The 14,829-nt window shown below is 38.0% G+C and overlaps 1 non-coding gene across 1 annotated transcript; it reads right to left on the bottom strand.

Annotated features, from left to right (window-relative positions):
• Positions 1-14,439: 14,439 nt before the first annotated feature.
• Positions 14,440-14,512, bottom strand: Trnar-ucg (transfer RNA arginine (anticodon UCG)). Its single transcript has one exon. It is a non-coding gene; the product is annotated as a tRNA-Arg (tRNA).
• Between the last annotated feature and the right edge of the window lie 317 nt (positions 14,513-14,829).

Genomic DNA, 14,829 nt, shown 5'->3' with positions numbered 1-14,829 from the left:
AAAAGAGAGTGTATTTTAAAAAACGTGCTGATTGAAATTACCAGGACGAAGCAACAAAGCGAATGAAAATTAAAACTTAACACGTTTTTTTTTTCAAATTTGGTTAAATTAAATCAAAATGACAATAAAATTACTTATTTTTTTTTATCAGAACTAGTATGGCCTAATTTATTTTGCAAAAAATGGGGCTCGAAAATTTAACTGAAAAGGTGTGAACTTTTTATAGTCAATAAAGAGTTGCGCGACAACTACACGTTCAATTGACAACATAATGATATCAGAGTGAGTCTCTTACCTAGTCCAAGAAAGCTTAAGAAGTATCTTCCATTTTTGCATGAAAAAAAATTAAAGATTGACTAATTTAAGATCTTCCACACCAGCGTTTAATTCGACTTAAACTTGTTAGACGCTACATGTTAGAACTTCGATTCCGATTGGCCGAAAAATCCAATTTAAAATAAAACTAACATTCCATCCCCAAACGGTTTTGGAGCAAAAAAATAATTTAGTTTTTTTTTCACAAATTTACACATTTTGTCTAATTGTTCGGAGTCTATATCCTCTTAAACCTTGTTGAGCTGCATAAGATGCTTTTGGCCCGGATTTTTGCCCAAAAAATGAATCAGCTTAATTCTGCTAAGCTTTGTTGTCGTCTTTTTTTGTCTGACCTCAGCCCAATTTCTGAAAAATGCGTTTTAACACAAAACTGTAACATAAAAGTCGCCAAAAATATAGTGAAAAAATTGGAAAAAAAAATGATGAAGGAGTTAAGAGATAGGTCGGTTCAAACCGGAGAAGAGTTTGAGGTGAGAATAGTGCTCCTGAAACTAAATCTATTAGTAGGGTTAAATTAACTAGGAACGAGACTGCTCGCATCGGGGCGAAGCCTTGAATGTTCTTACTAGTGTTGTTTTGGCGATTGTTTTTCGAAAACCAACTTTTGTTCCCCCAAATGCTGTGTTAGCTACAAAGTGGTATATTTTGCATGTAGCCAAGTAGTAAATAGACCAAATAACATAGCTTAATTCAGTTTTGAGTAATTTCTGAGATGGATTAAATCTTCGTTTAAGCGGTAATAGAGAATATATCGCGCATTAATTGTCCCAATTCGGCCAAATTGGCACCCTCTTAAACCCCATAAAGAAAAATTTTTTCATTTTTAAGCTCAGAAAAACACTGGCTTCGAAATACTTCAAAAACCCTATGTCAAAGGTCGGAACAAAACCTAACATCAACATTGTAATCAGAAGCATTGAAGTTTCAAACGAAGTAACTTATGCAAAATGGGGTATCTTTCAGTAAAGCTCTGCATAATTGAGTTCAATGAGTGCTTTCTTTCTCAAAATAAGCTAGCTTGTTTTGAGCAAGAAAACCGTGTATGTACCCCACAGTCTCATACAAAACATTTCAATACAAAACAGTGCGGAAAAGTATGAAATGAAAAAACAGTCCAAACCAAAACAGCTCATTAAGATTCTCAATTGATAATTGTTTTTTAAGCCGATATGCTGAATATTGTCCTTTGTTCAAAATACATAAACAACAAAATAGTGAACACGGCAGTTGCGTCAACGTGTTGCAAGCTAGTCAACAAAGATCGGACTCTAAGGAAAGATAAAGCCGGTCATCACCGCGAAGCCACAAAGCGCGCGCAGCGTGCCCACCGGCGACCTTAAATCGGAATGTTTAGTATCCGACCAATTTTCTTAATCGTTTCATGATTTTTTGGGTTGCTTTGTGCGGGTCTTTTTTGTATTCGCAAGAACGAAAAAAAAAACATTTAAATCAAATCTGCAGATTTTTAGTGATGAAACTATTTTTATTTGTACAAATTTTTCTATTGTGTCGTTTGAAATCAATTCTTCTGTCGTCTGGAATCAGTTAAGTTTTTTCAAACAGTGATGTTTGTTTTGACCTTTTTCCTTTCCTGTGCTTTCTTATTAAATTACAATATGCTATTTTGGGCTTAACCTTTCCAGCGGATTTGCTTTAAGAAAAGTCATTGCAGAATAGAAAAAGTTTTGAAATCAGAGGCGTCCGTAGAATTTTTTCTAGAAGGGGCAATTTTTCGAGCTCTTGCAAAATAAGCACTTATTAGGCACTTTTTAGGCATTTTTTGGAAAAATTTGACCAAAAAATTGCGTTTTTTCGACTCCCCCCCCCCCCCCCCCCCCCTCTCAAAATTAGTCATATTGGCGCCAACGGCGCCTTAAGAAAAATTTTGATCCACAAAAAATGGATGTCATAAAATTACAATAAAGGAATACCTTTTGGAAAAATTTGGCGAACCCCCTTCCAACCCCCCTCTCGGCACGCTACTGGTCGAAATAAGCATCATTTTTTCAAAAACCACATTTTTTTCAACTCTGATTTGAAATATTTTTTTTAGTTTTAAGAATTTTTCTCTAAAGACAGTCATACCTGTAACTTCGAGCCAACAAATGGCAATTTGGAGCATAGAACCTCCAAAAATTGACATTAAGAATTGCATGAAGCTCTCGTTGCATACATCTAAGAAATCTTTTTTAATCACAGCTTTAATAATGAATGAAGCGTTGCTAATGATAAGAGTAGTCAGAAAAATAGCTACATAGTAAATGTCGAAATCTTTGGTTGTTTTTTGGTCTAGTTTTCTAACAAGACAAAATAAAGTTCTTGCACAGCGGTAACTAGTGTATAAACTTGCGGGAATTGATGCAATTAGCCACAACGGCCGCATTTTTTTTTTTAGCTGAAGTCTCAAATAAAAACTGTTTTTCTTTGACTTCGATTTTGAGTGTTCAATAAGTTTAAAACGATTTCAATAACCTCAGAAATTTCAAACGGTATGAAATAATGACACAGCCGAAAAAAAAACTAGCTGGTAAAACTTGCATCAATACGCCAAAGAAAAGATTTTTTGAATTCATTGTATTGCAATTAAAGAAAAATGTGAAACTCACTGAAATAAAAAAAAAACATTTTACCCTCGGCAGATGATAAATTATAACATCACAGGAAATGAAAATGGATGCGTTGGGGCGACTGATCAAAAAGCAGAGTACAGCTTTACCTATTGCGGTTTTTGCAAAATTCAAGTAAAAAGTCTTTTGGTGTTTTTGGTATGCTGCAACTCTTGATTCATTAGCTTGAATCTTTTTAACTTTTACCCCCCCCCCCCATTGCCGAAAGAAATTTGGTACTTACACTCAGCCGTTGATTTAATTCTTGGGGTGGTATATTGTGCCTAATATCCGGCAAATTAAGGAGCAAACGTTTCGGACAAATCAGCTTCGTAGAGTTGTATGCTAATTTAAATAATAGCTGGTTAAAATTCCAACAATGCCTAGAAGGATGCAACGTTTTCTTGAGGGTAATATGTCAACACGATTTTTTTTTACTAATGTCCTATGATACATTCACTGCCTTATTGCCTTTCAAATTGACATCTATCGCATTTAAAAAATGAAAAATATAATGATAATCCTTATCATAATAGTTTTAGTTTCACGTGACAAAACATAATTCCATATTGCCATATCTTTACAGTATACCGCCGCTTGATAGCACGACAACAGGTAGAGTTGCCTGTCGAAAGGAGCCTCAAGGAAAAGCTTAGTTTTTTCCATCATCTTGTTTTTGCATTTCCGGTTAATTACTGAAACAAAGTTAGTAGTTGAGCATTATCAAAAATGTAGAGATCCTTAATTTCATTAGGACAACGGTTTTTTTTTTCAGAATAAACTTCTGATGAACGTAGTAAATTTTTTGCCAAGAATTTGAGTAGTTCAAACACACAAAGTTATTTCACAAAGCATAACTTGTGTTCATCTCAAGATCCAACATGTCTGATGTTTGATTTTTTTGGATTAAATCATTAATTCTAAAACGTGAAATTTTAGCTGCTGAGGCTGAGTTTTTTAATTTGAAAGCTGGCTAATAGCTCAGTAAATTTGGTTTATTCTTTGTCTTGAGGAAACTTCGAGAAAAATATTCTTTTGATATCTTAAACCTAATTTTTGAACTCTGAAACGAAAAAACAACCTCTCAAACTCCGTACATAAAAAAATTGTTTTTGACAGCTGATTTAGTGTAACTGTAAGTTGGACTTTAGTGTAAACTAGACTGACAAACTAGTTAAAAACTTCAAAATCATAAACGTTTTACAGAAATCTAAGTTTTTGGGGCTGAAACTATGAATTCTCTAACTAAGGTAAACTAAGGCATGATCACTTGTTGTTTTGCTAATCTAGGTTGTGACCTCTGTCATAAGACTATTCCAGCTAAAACCAAAAAAGACAAAAAATTAAACCTAAAACATCAGTTTTAGGGGGCTGAAACTTTCAGTTTGGAGTCCCAACTGATACCTTCTGGAAAAAATTCAAGAAATGGTTAGTAAATTAAAGATTCCTTTTTATACACCTACATTTCCCAAGATTGTACTAAAACGCAAGATTTTTGTGATTGAAACCAAAAACGCTAAATATTGAAGCCAAATACATTAGGTTCTAAAAAAATGGTAGAATTCAAGACCGACAATTTTCTTTATAAAGTCAAGTTCTGAAGTTCGGAGCTCAATTTTGAAAACAAAAACTCATTTTTTTGTTCAACTAAAAAAATTTGATAACTAAGACTAGGTTTTCGGCTTATGGTGTCTGAATTTAGTTTTTACTAGTTAACTGGTACTTTTTTACGCAAATCCCTTGACAGAAATTTGTTTTTTTTTTACCGGAACGTATACTTAATTTATCTGAAACCTTTGACTATACAACTGAATTTTAGACAGAAACATAAAACTTTCTAACGCTTCATATGAAACCTCATTTAAAGGTATGAAGTGGATGTGTCAGCTTTTCTTTTATCGTGGAGCCTAATATTTTGATGCTGAAAACCAAATTTGGTGTTTGATGTTATGTGCTTAAAGCTTAAGCTTGATGTTTGTGTGTTACTTAATGTTTAATTTTTTGTATGTCTGAGACATGTGATAAAGAACATAGGGTTAATAGAAAACACACAATAATTTTCCATCCCTTTGAGTTTTCGTTATATCTTCCTGAGTTTCACTAAATGATACCTTTACTGTGAATCACCTATGTTTGAATTATGTTAGGGTTAATTGATTTAAGAGAAATTCAATGAAAGTTGAGGATATGCCTCAACAATTGATGAAGAATTTGGATAATGAGCGACACAGGAGACTGGTTTGTATAGATATGTGATAAAGAAATCAAATTATCATACAATTTAAGGTATTCTTAGCTTGCACTTACTTTCGATGAAAAATTATTTGTCGTAGTTTAATGACACTCAGTTTAATCTAGCTTTGGGTCGTATTTCGTAAGTAGCCGATTGAGTGATTATTTAGACAAAAAATAAATGACCTACTAGCGGACTTAGGCAGAAAACGATTCCTATGGAAAAAATCAAGATTAATTCTAATCGTGCTTAATTCTAATTGTCGTAGACTTTGTTTAATTAGATATCTGTTGTATCTTGCGGTCTTTCGAAAGTTTTCAGCAGCCTCAGTTTTGCATTTTTACTTATAAAAAACCTTTACTCACTCAGCCTTCGATTTTCTAGATCAGGCTGCAAAAGGACGTGTGCTCACAGTTTATTATCTATTGTCTGCTTTTTCAAGGCAGGACGTTTTAACCAGCCAGCCTGTATGGCGGCATATTTTGTTGATATCTGAAAAAAAGTTTCTTGAAAAAACAATGGATATTTTAAATGGAATCCAACCTTGGAAGAATGAAAAAACTCAGACAATTATTTAAAAGATTGACATCGTCGAAAAGAAAAAGAGCCCACTATTATCCTAAGTAAGAAGTTAAAGAAAAAGTCTTGTATGTCCGCGCAGTACTTTCAATAATACAATATAAAAGATACAAACGGTTTGTATAGCGTCTCTTGTTGTTTCAAAAAGGACTAAATTGCTGGATTCAATTCAATTTAAAAAGCATTAGTTTGCAGCCTTCGCGGGTTGTATAAAAGGCATTATACAGCGCGTTATTTAACCCAAATTGACCAAATTATCAGTTTTCAAACCACGTAACTGTACAAAAAATTATTCACACGTGAAAAATAAGAAATTTTTTGTTCTGACTATTTTTGAAGAAAATTACGGAATATTTGTGCTCAGGATGTTTTTCCTTTCTCAAGACAATTTTCAACTTTTTCGCTAGCAGTTTTGACGGAACTTTTATATTAATCCAAAAATATTGTTGTTTTGAACTTGACCTGAAAACTATATTTCGCATGTGTGGTCAGTTTTCAAGACGTTATAGAGGTATAAAGTAGCCAATTTGACCAATTTGAAGTAATTATTGCGCGATATATTTCGTTCTAATCTCCTGTAAGTGAAAACTTACTCCCTCTTAGAAATCCATCCAAAATGAATTAAGGGTATCTGTTTGGTCTGTTGATTACTTCAAATACTTCGCTATAAGCGAATTATATCACTATGAGGGATGATTATCACAAAAACACTCGTCACCATTTTATATAAATTTTTAAACATAAATATTCCGCATTTTCTTGAAGAGTGGGAACAAAAGTCTTAATGAAATATTTGATAGAAGTGTTCTTTTCACAGAGCGTAGAGCTTTTTTTGAGCTGTCGATAAGAAAACAGTTACTGATGGCGTTCCGTGATGACAATTGCTTCTGTCGAGAAAATCATGAAAAATGAGAACTATTGAAAACAACTGCAGTTTTAAGGAAAACGGATTGATTTTTAAAAAATTTCTCATGAAATTAGACCTTCAAATTATGGAAAAACATTTTTACAATCAATTGAAGATATTTCGACTCATGTTTTGAAAACATCAATAATTCTTTTGCTGATTCGTTCTACGACACCGTCACAATTTCCTTGACCATATCTGAACCATCCGTGAGTCAACTGGCGAAAACACCAGTTATTTGTTAGGCTGGTTCATCACTGGATCTGGGGCTGAATCTGGAACTTTTGGAATCACAACTGAGTTATCTCTGTATTTAAGACAAGGTGATGATAATATGTCTTAAAGGTCTCTTTGTTCACGGAGGTCAAATTTGTTACTAATTAGTTCGCAACAAATCATGCCATTATTAAATAATTTTACCGCATTTTATGAGAACTTATGTGAGACAAATTCATGTCGTGAATATCCTCGGGGGGACATCTTATTCAGAACCACAAAGGAAGGGGTTGAGCCCCGTTTTTTTGTTGTTTTAGTACAATTAAAGTGGTCTTAAATCTCCTTTTTTGGGGATACGAGGGCAAGTTTCACCGCTGGTCTCGTTGAAGTACCTAGGGCCAGATGCCTCGTAGTGTAAAGTCCTCGAGCATCCACACGAGGTCATCTTTCCGAGTGGTTCTTCGGGTTGCGTCCATTTAGTCCTTCTGATGAGAGCCGGAGCGTACTCTTTAAGTAGACGCCTCCAGAAGCTGTCAAGTCTATCTCTTGCACGCATCCAGGACTTGTTTGACAGTTTACTGGTAGATGCTTCGTAGAAGGCTGCTGCTGGAGCGTAAACGAATGGACGATCCACTAGGAAGTAGTTGGGTGTCAGTGAAAGGTGTTGTCAAGCTCACTACTGACATGCGTTAGCGGACGTGAGTTGAGGATTGACTCGCTCTCGGCTACGATAATAGCAAATACATCTCTTGATAGTCGATCAGAACCGAGGTTTAGTGAGAATGCTTGTTTTATTATTGAGACGAGTCGCTCCCACACGCCGCAAAAATGGGGAGCAGCCGGAGGATTTAGGCGCCATTCGACATTGTGGATTTGCAGCGTTTCAATTAGCGTGAATTCGTTGAAGTTAACTGTTTCTGAGCGTAGTTGTTTACGGGCGCCGACGAAGTAAGAAGCGTTGTCAGATATAGACTAGAGAGGCTTGTGAAGAGGAAAACATAGCTTTTTCAGTTGTATCCTTTGTTGCGATGTAAAATGGCCCGATTTAGTCAATTCCTGTGTTTTTGAACGGGAATGGATCGCCAGACGGATCGTCGAAACGAGTTGGCGGCAAGTCGGCCATGAGTGGATGCAGCCCTTTGCCTTGGAATCTTCTGTAGAGAAAGCACTTATGTCTTATCTGTCTGAGTGTTTTTCGGAGCCCAATGATGACAAAACTTTGTTGCAGGTAGTTGCGAATGTATTCAGTGGCGTGATGCATGCAATGAAGATAAACGCTTTCGATTATCAAGCGCACAGTGGGGTCATTTGCGTTAAAAATTATTGGATGCTTTGTTGCGTCCGGAAAAGGTGAGTTTCGTAGTCGTTTTCCCGCGCGAATAATACTGTTGTCGAGAAGAGGTGACAACTGTTGCAGTTTGACTTTGTTGTCAACTTGCTGCTGGGTTCGTAGTTGATTGTAGGTGACACCAAAGGTTTCTTGCTGGGATTTTTGATAAAGGAACCGTTTCCCTTGAATGTATCGACAAAACTTTTAACCCGAGCAGTTACCCGAACTAATCGAAACCAGCTTGAAAACCGGGAAGAATCGATTGAGAGTGTAGTTGGGGGGCTAACCGTTGTAGCATTACTTCGTTCCATTGTTTCATTAATCCCTCAAGTAGGCTCATTGTTGAGTAGAAATTTTGGTGCATCCAACCAGAGCTTTGCTACGTCTTTAAGTTCAACTCCCCGTGTAGCACTGTCTGCTGGGTTGAGTCTGCAATAAGTATTTCACCAACTCTTTTTGCGCAGTAAGTTTTCAGTTTACCAGGTGATGCGATCCAGGGCAAAACAGTGGCGATATCTGTCCAAAAGTGAGTGGAGTGGGACTTTATTGGCATTTCATCAGTAGCGAACTTGCACAGCCGAGCACCCATATGGGCAGCTTGTAATTCCAGTTTCGGAATGCTCGTTTGGTTCAATGGTGCTACCTTTGTTCTGTCAATCAAAAAAGTAGCAAGTATGCCAGAGCTACATGTAGTTTGGAAGTAGATACACGTAGCCATTGCGTCTTGCGACGCGTCGCAGTAAACATGAAGCTGTATATCACTAGAGGACAGCTGTGGTCCAACTAAACGCGGCAGTCTCACAGGGGGGACTTATTTGCATTGGTCGACCCATCTGTCAATTATCGGAACAAAGTCACTGAGCACGGTTTCGTCCAAGGAGATACTAGACTTCCACAGGTTTTGCAGAAAAGTTTTGAGCTTAATGACAAACAGCGCTAGAATACCTAAGGGGTCGAAAACCCTTGCTACCGTAGAGAGAATTGTTCGGAGTGTAGATTATTTAGTATTAGTTACCTTGGTTGTTGATTGCACGAATATCGTATCGTCATTTGTGTCCAATTTGACCCCCAGGACCCGATGCACTGTACCATTAGTAGAAACTTTGCCTCCATCAATGGAGTAGATCGCGTCATTAGTGTTAGATACAAAGTTAGTTAGGTTGAATCCCTCCTGCGTAGTAGAGTCTCTAGCCTCGTGTGTCGTGTTGAACGAGTGAACAAAGGCATCCATGTAAAAGCTTTTATGAAGCAGTTGAGCAATATTGGGTTTGGTTACGCAGTAACCGGCAGCTTTTTGATGAAGCGCATAGATGGCAATGGATGGTGAGCATTTTACACCCAAGATAAGTCGCGTGTTTTAGTTTTGTTTGATACCATTTGTAGTAAACCAAAGGAAGCGAAGCGCATTTTGATATTCATCTTTCAAACATATTTGCATAAACATGCCTTCAATATCCGCCGATACAGCCACAGGTTTTTCCCGGAGTAGAAGTCCAAAAATGCTGTTCAGGAGGTCAGGTCCAGTTTCAAGGCAAGATTTCAACGAGACGCTTTTGTACGTTACGGCAGAGTTGGTCACTCTGCGTACCTTCCCGGGCTTGTTTGGATTACTTACAGTGTAATGTGGGAGGTACCGAAGTAATTCCGGCTGTGGGTACTGGAAAGTAACGGGCTTGACGTAGTTATTTTCCAGGTCAGTAGTAAGCAATTTTTCATGAAGTTGCATGGTTTCAGGGTACTTTCTGAGCCATTTTTGTAGCGATTGCAGTTGAGCTTTAGCTAACGGGTAATTTTTTGGCATTTTTTTTTCGTTTTTCCAGAGTAAATTTATTTTGTAGCGATCTCCATCGTGCTCAATGCTTTTTTCCATAAATCTTAGTTGTCGTTGGCTTTTATCAGAGTAAGTACCTTTGTTATCTCCGTGGATGCCAGAACCTTCAACCTTCCAGAATTTTTCCACTAATTCAATGAGATTAGCGTCTTCTTGATTATTTAAGTCAAAGAAATCAGTTGAATGTGAATTTGATCCGGAACTATTGGATTTTTGTTTGAGTGGGCCAGTGATCGTCCAACCTAGTAGGTTTTTGACAGCGTATGGAGTGCCTGTAGGACCTTTCCTGATATCGCGCTCCGCAATATTCCAAAAAATATCTCCGCCAAGCAAAATTTGAACTGTGTTGTCGCCTAGATCAGAAAATTGACATGTCGAAGGTTATTGTAGAGTGAGCACGTTTTGTTAAGGTTGTTTGCAAAACTCAGAGATTCAACTGAGTAAATTAATTGTAGAGTGAAAGTAGGCTTAGTAGCGTTATGTGGTCCGATACTAAGCCGGACCAGAGAGGAAGACACTTTGTCCTGACTGAAAGCACCTCGTACGCTTGTAGTTGTTGGCTTGGTGTTTCAGCCGTTTTGCTGAGGATGTATTAGCAGCTGCTGCAGTTGTCGAGTATGGCGTAGCAATCTAGTTTGATCCCATTGTTGAACAGTGTTACCGGCATAAATTGTAGCTGGTTTTTGGTGTTGTTCCTAATTTCGATTGGATCCTTAGCTTGTTCCGAGGACTTGGTTACTCTAGTGCCAAGCTGCATATTATTGGATTTTTGATTGTGCGTTTGGAACGGCTTTTTGTCGCTTTGTAGAGCTGAATGGTGTTTACCTCCGCAGTTGTTGATGAAACTTCGCTTAGACGATGCGCATTCACTAAATCTGTGTTGGCCTAAGCAGTTGAAGCACAGTTTATGTTGTTTAAACAGCTCTGCCCGTTGATCTATGGGAAGTTTCAAAAAGTTCGGACATTTTTGAATATAGTGAATTTAGCTATCTATTGGACATATCAAAGTTGTTGTTGGTCTTGTCGCAATACCTGAAAATTTGTTTTAGTTTTGCCTGGACATAGACGTAAATTGGTTGGGTCGGTTGTCAGATTGTTGCTGCTTTGTAGGTTGGCAATTTCGTCCCGCTTGGTTTGGAGTCGATGGCTCTATGTCCAGGTTCTCGCATGCTCGCGAGTAGTTAGTGAGGTACTGCGTCAAGTCTTTAATTGTAGCGTAGTCGAGGTCGTGCAGCACGCGGTGCTCTTCCCACTTCATTAGTAGACTTACTGGGAGTTTTGAGCGAGCATGTCGGGTCAGGTTAATAGAATGTAGCCGCTGAGTTCGAAGTTGTGGATTAGTTTCCGTAGGAAAGCAGCGTATCTGATAAAGCCCTGTGGTTCGCTTAGTATCAATTGGTCGAACTTTTCAAGTTCCCTGATGAACGCTGACACCACATACTATGGGTTACCGTATCTACGCACTAATTTAAGTATTGCCTGTTCATACTGAGAAGAATTGGTTCCGTAGCTCTCTATTAAAAATTTAGCATTATTATTGCATAATGACTGCAAGAAAGTAATTTTTTCAACCGGGATTAGGCGTGGGTTGTTGCCAATCGCAGTCTGAAAGAATTTGAACCAGTTGTTCCACTCCAGTGGGTTGCCGTCAAATTTTGTAGTTTCATATTTTGCTATTTGAATCCTTTCAAAATGTAATTGATGGCAGTGGTCGGATGACTGGTAGCGTGGTTGGTGACTTGTCTTTGTTCATTGTCGAAAAGGCTATTGCGTTGTTGTTCGTGTGATTGTGAGTTAGTCATCTGATAGTCGTTGAAGTGTGGTTGGTAACGAACTCTTCAGATGTAAAAGCAGATGTATGCAATTAAATTTGTTAGCAGACCATATCGGTTATTGCCAGTTGACATCTGGGCTTCGTGTCTTGAGTAGTCGTTGCAAATGGGATTTTCATTGGATAATGGTGGAGGCGAGAAGTTGTATCGTAGAGGAGATCGAAAGATGAAAGTACATGGGTTTGCAGTCGGTGAGACTGATCTGAAATCGTTGTAGAGGTAGCGATGACCTTGTTGATTGTCTGATCTATAGCTCGTTTGGTTCCCGGTAGAGGTGAGAAACTGTAGCGTTGAGGAGCGTCTAAGTCGAATGTACTCACGCCGTAGGTGGACGTGTAAGTTGAAAAGTCGGCAACCGTAGTACTGATGATGCCGTTGGCCAAGTTTTCAGTAGTATTTGTAGTTTTATTCAGTGTGCTTTTTTGTGTGTGCTTTGCACTTTGAGTGGGCTGTTTGCCCTTGTGGAAACTGAACCATCGTTTGTTAAGACCTTTTCGTATTTTCTAACATTGACTAGTAGGTCGCACTTTCGTTTTCGTAGCTTTAGTTTTGTGCTTCCTGAGTAGAAAACGCGGCTAAGTCGTCTGCGAGCGTATCAAGCAGATCGAAACAAGTGGTTACCTCCTCATAACTGAGTTTAACGTACTCGATTTCGCTTGAGTTGGCTATTTGCCTTGTTACCTCTTCCTCAAGCTCCTCGAAAAACTGTAGCGGCGTCTCCATTGATTAAATAGCTGTTTTACGAATGGCTTTGTTGAATCCATTCAAGAAAGTAGTATAAAGAGTAGAAAAGGTGTATCAAAAGCTTACGAGATCGGATGGCAGCGATCGCAAAGTATTTCCTTCATTGAAGCTTTTTTGAGCTTTCTCAAGATTTTTACTATAAGCTACGTTTATTTTTTTGTTAAATTCAACCAACCAGAGGATTAACCCGGTGGTTAATTAAACAAAGTGAGCTACAGCTAACGCAGTTATGAGCGCTTTGAATTATGGTTAGGGACTAAGCGGTGAAACTTTAATTTTTTTAAGAGTTCAACTTAAGTTCACTTCAAGAGTTCAAATGAGTGAAAAAATTTTGAGACTTTCAAAATTTTTTATAAAATCTTTCGTAGATGTGGCTAGTAAAACCTTTTTCTATTTATGGGTTAAAGAAAACGTTTCGGAAAAAATGGTCTTCTGAAAATTCGCAGCCGATAGTTTTGGGCTAGAAAATTTCGGCTATCGGGTTTTGGCTATCACTTTTTTGTATAAGTGGAACCTTGTTTTTTTTTGTATGTGTTTAGGTATTACCTTAGTACCCCGAGAATTAAAACTAAATTGAACAAATGAGCATTGACATTTCATGTCGGAGGTTGCAGATTTCTTAAAAACTGCACAAAAAAAGCTAACAAAGACTGCACAAAAAAGTTTAGCACAATTGTTGAAATTTTTAGCACAAGGTGGGCTGACGAGCACAAGCACGATAAACTTTTTTTTTTGGTTATGCGCTAGTTTTTTACCCCTGGGATTCACAAGTTTACAAAAATTTACGAGAATCTTGCAGAGTTTAGGGTTCGGAAACACAAATTTTTGTTAAGTTTTGTAGCATGAAAATAATGAGCGTTAAACTTTAGCAGAAATGGGTTTCGTCTCTGCGATTTGAGTTTTTGAATGATAGTCTGACTATAGGGTTGAAAAATTTGTAAGAAACTGGATCTGGCCTGAGTCTTGGAAATGATATGTTGATGTTGAGATCCTGGGGAGTTCGAACCCTTTCGAAATGTATGTAGGCCCTTGTACTGTTGGAGGCAAGCCCTTGTCCTGTATGTAGATCGTTGTATGCAGGCCGTTGTATGTAGGCCGATGTATATAGGCCCTGGGATGTAGGCCTGTGTATTATTGGAGAGGCCCTTTTCCTGTTGGAGAGAGAAAGCCTCTTGTCCCGTATGTCGGCCCTTGTCCTGTTGGAGGTAGGATGTCTTGAAGGTGAGGGGGCTGGATAGCTGAGGGGCAATGAATCCGCGCTTTGTTGCCTTGCCGACTTCGAATTCTAGTTGTGGTCGCCAGATATTCAAGACAAGTTGGTGATAATATGTCTTAAAGGTATCTTTTTTTACGGCAGTCAAGTTTATTACTAATTAGTTCGCAACAAATCATGCCATTATTAAAAGATTTTACCGCATTTTGTGAGAACTATTGTGAGAAAAATCCATGTCATGAATACTCTGAATCAGCAGTGGTTTTTAGTCAAATCGGCATTCGGAAAAAAAACGAAAATTTCTCTTGGTTATCAAAACCTTTGTCTTCGAATTTGCCTCCTGAAGAATGTTCATGACAATTGAGAGTTTTAAAGAAAAAAAGAATTTTTATTTCGTCTCATACTATATCTCAAAGCCATTGTCGATTGAAATACAAAGATAACCGAGTCGAGATTTTTCACCTAATTTGAAGCAAGATTTGAGCGGTTTGAGCGGTTTTTTTTAGACAAATCTAAAAAAACCGCTCAAAAACCGCGCAAGATTTGAACGGTTTTGAGCGGTTTATCTAAAAAAACCGCTCAAAAACCGCGCAAGATTTAATAATAAAAAGTCGACCACAGAGGGATTCGAACCCCCAATCTTCTGATTCGAAGTCAGACGCCTTATCCGTTAGCCCATGCGGCCCTGAAAATAGTGTCGCGCAGCGAAGCCAATATAAATTACGCACCACAATGAATACTGAATACTCTGCATTCTAATTCATGCTTTTGAAATTCCTGTGACAGTGATACGTACCTCAAACCACAGGTATACATAATACTGTGCATCGTATCCGTCTATATAATCTTGGTCGCACCGTCTCCGCTTCGGTCTGCAAAGACGCGCCGTCTCCACCTCGGTCGCAAAAGTCTTGAAAGTGCTTATTTTGGTCGCGCTGGCCAAACGGTCGCGCCGTTGCCTTTGGAGTCGCGCCGTTTCCGCCTAGGTCGCGAAAGTCGCGC

Source organism: Symsagittifera roscoffensis, chromosome 1, assembly GCF_963678635.1.
Source record: "Symsagittifera roscoffensis chromosome 1, txSymRosc1.1, whole genome shotgun sequence".
In the NCBI taxonomy this organism is placed as follows: Eukaryota; Metazoa; Xenacoelomorpha; order Acoela; family Convolutidae; genus Symsagittifera; species Symsagittifera roscoffensis.
Note: the sequence above shows the minus strand (reverse complement) of the source record. Positions and strands in the feature narration are given on the sequence as shown.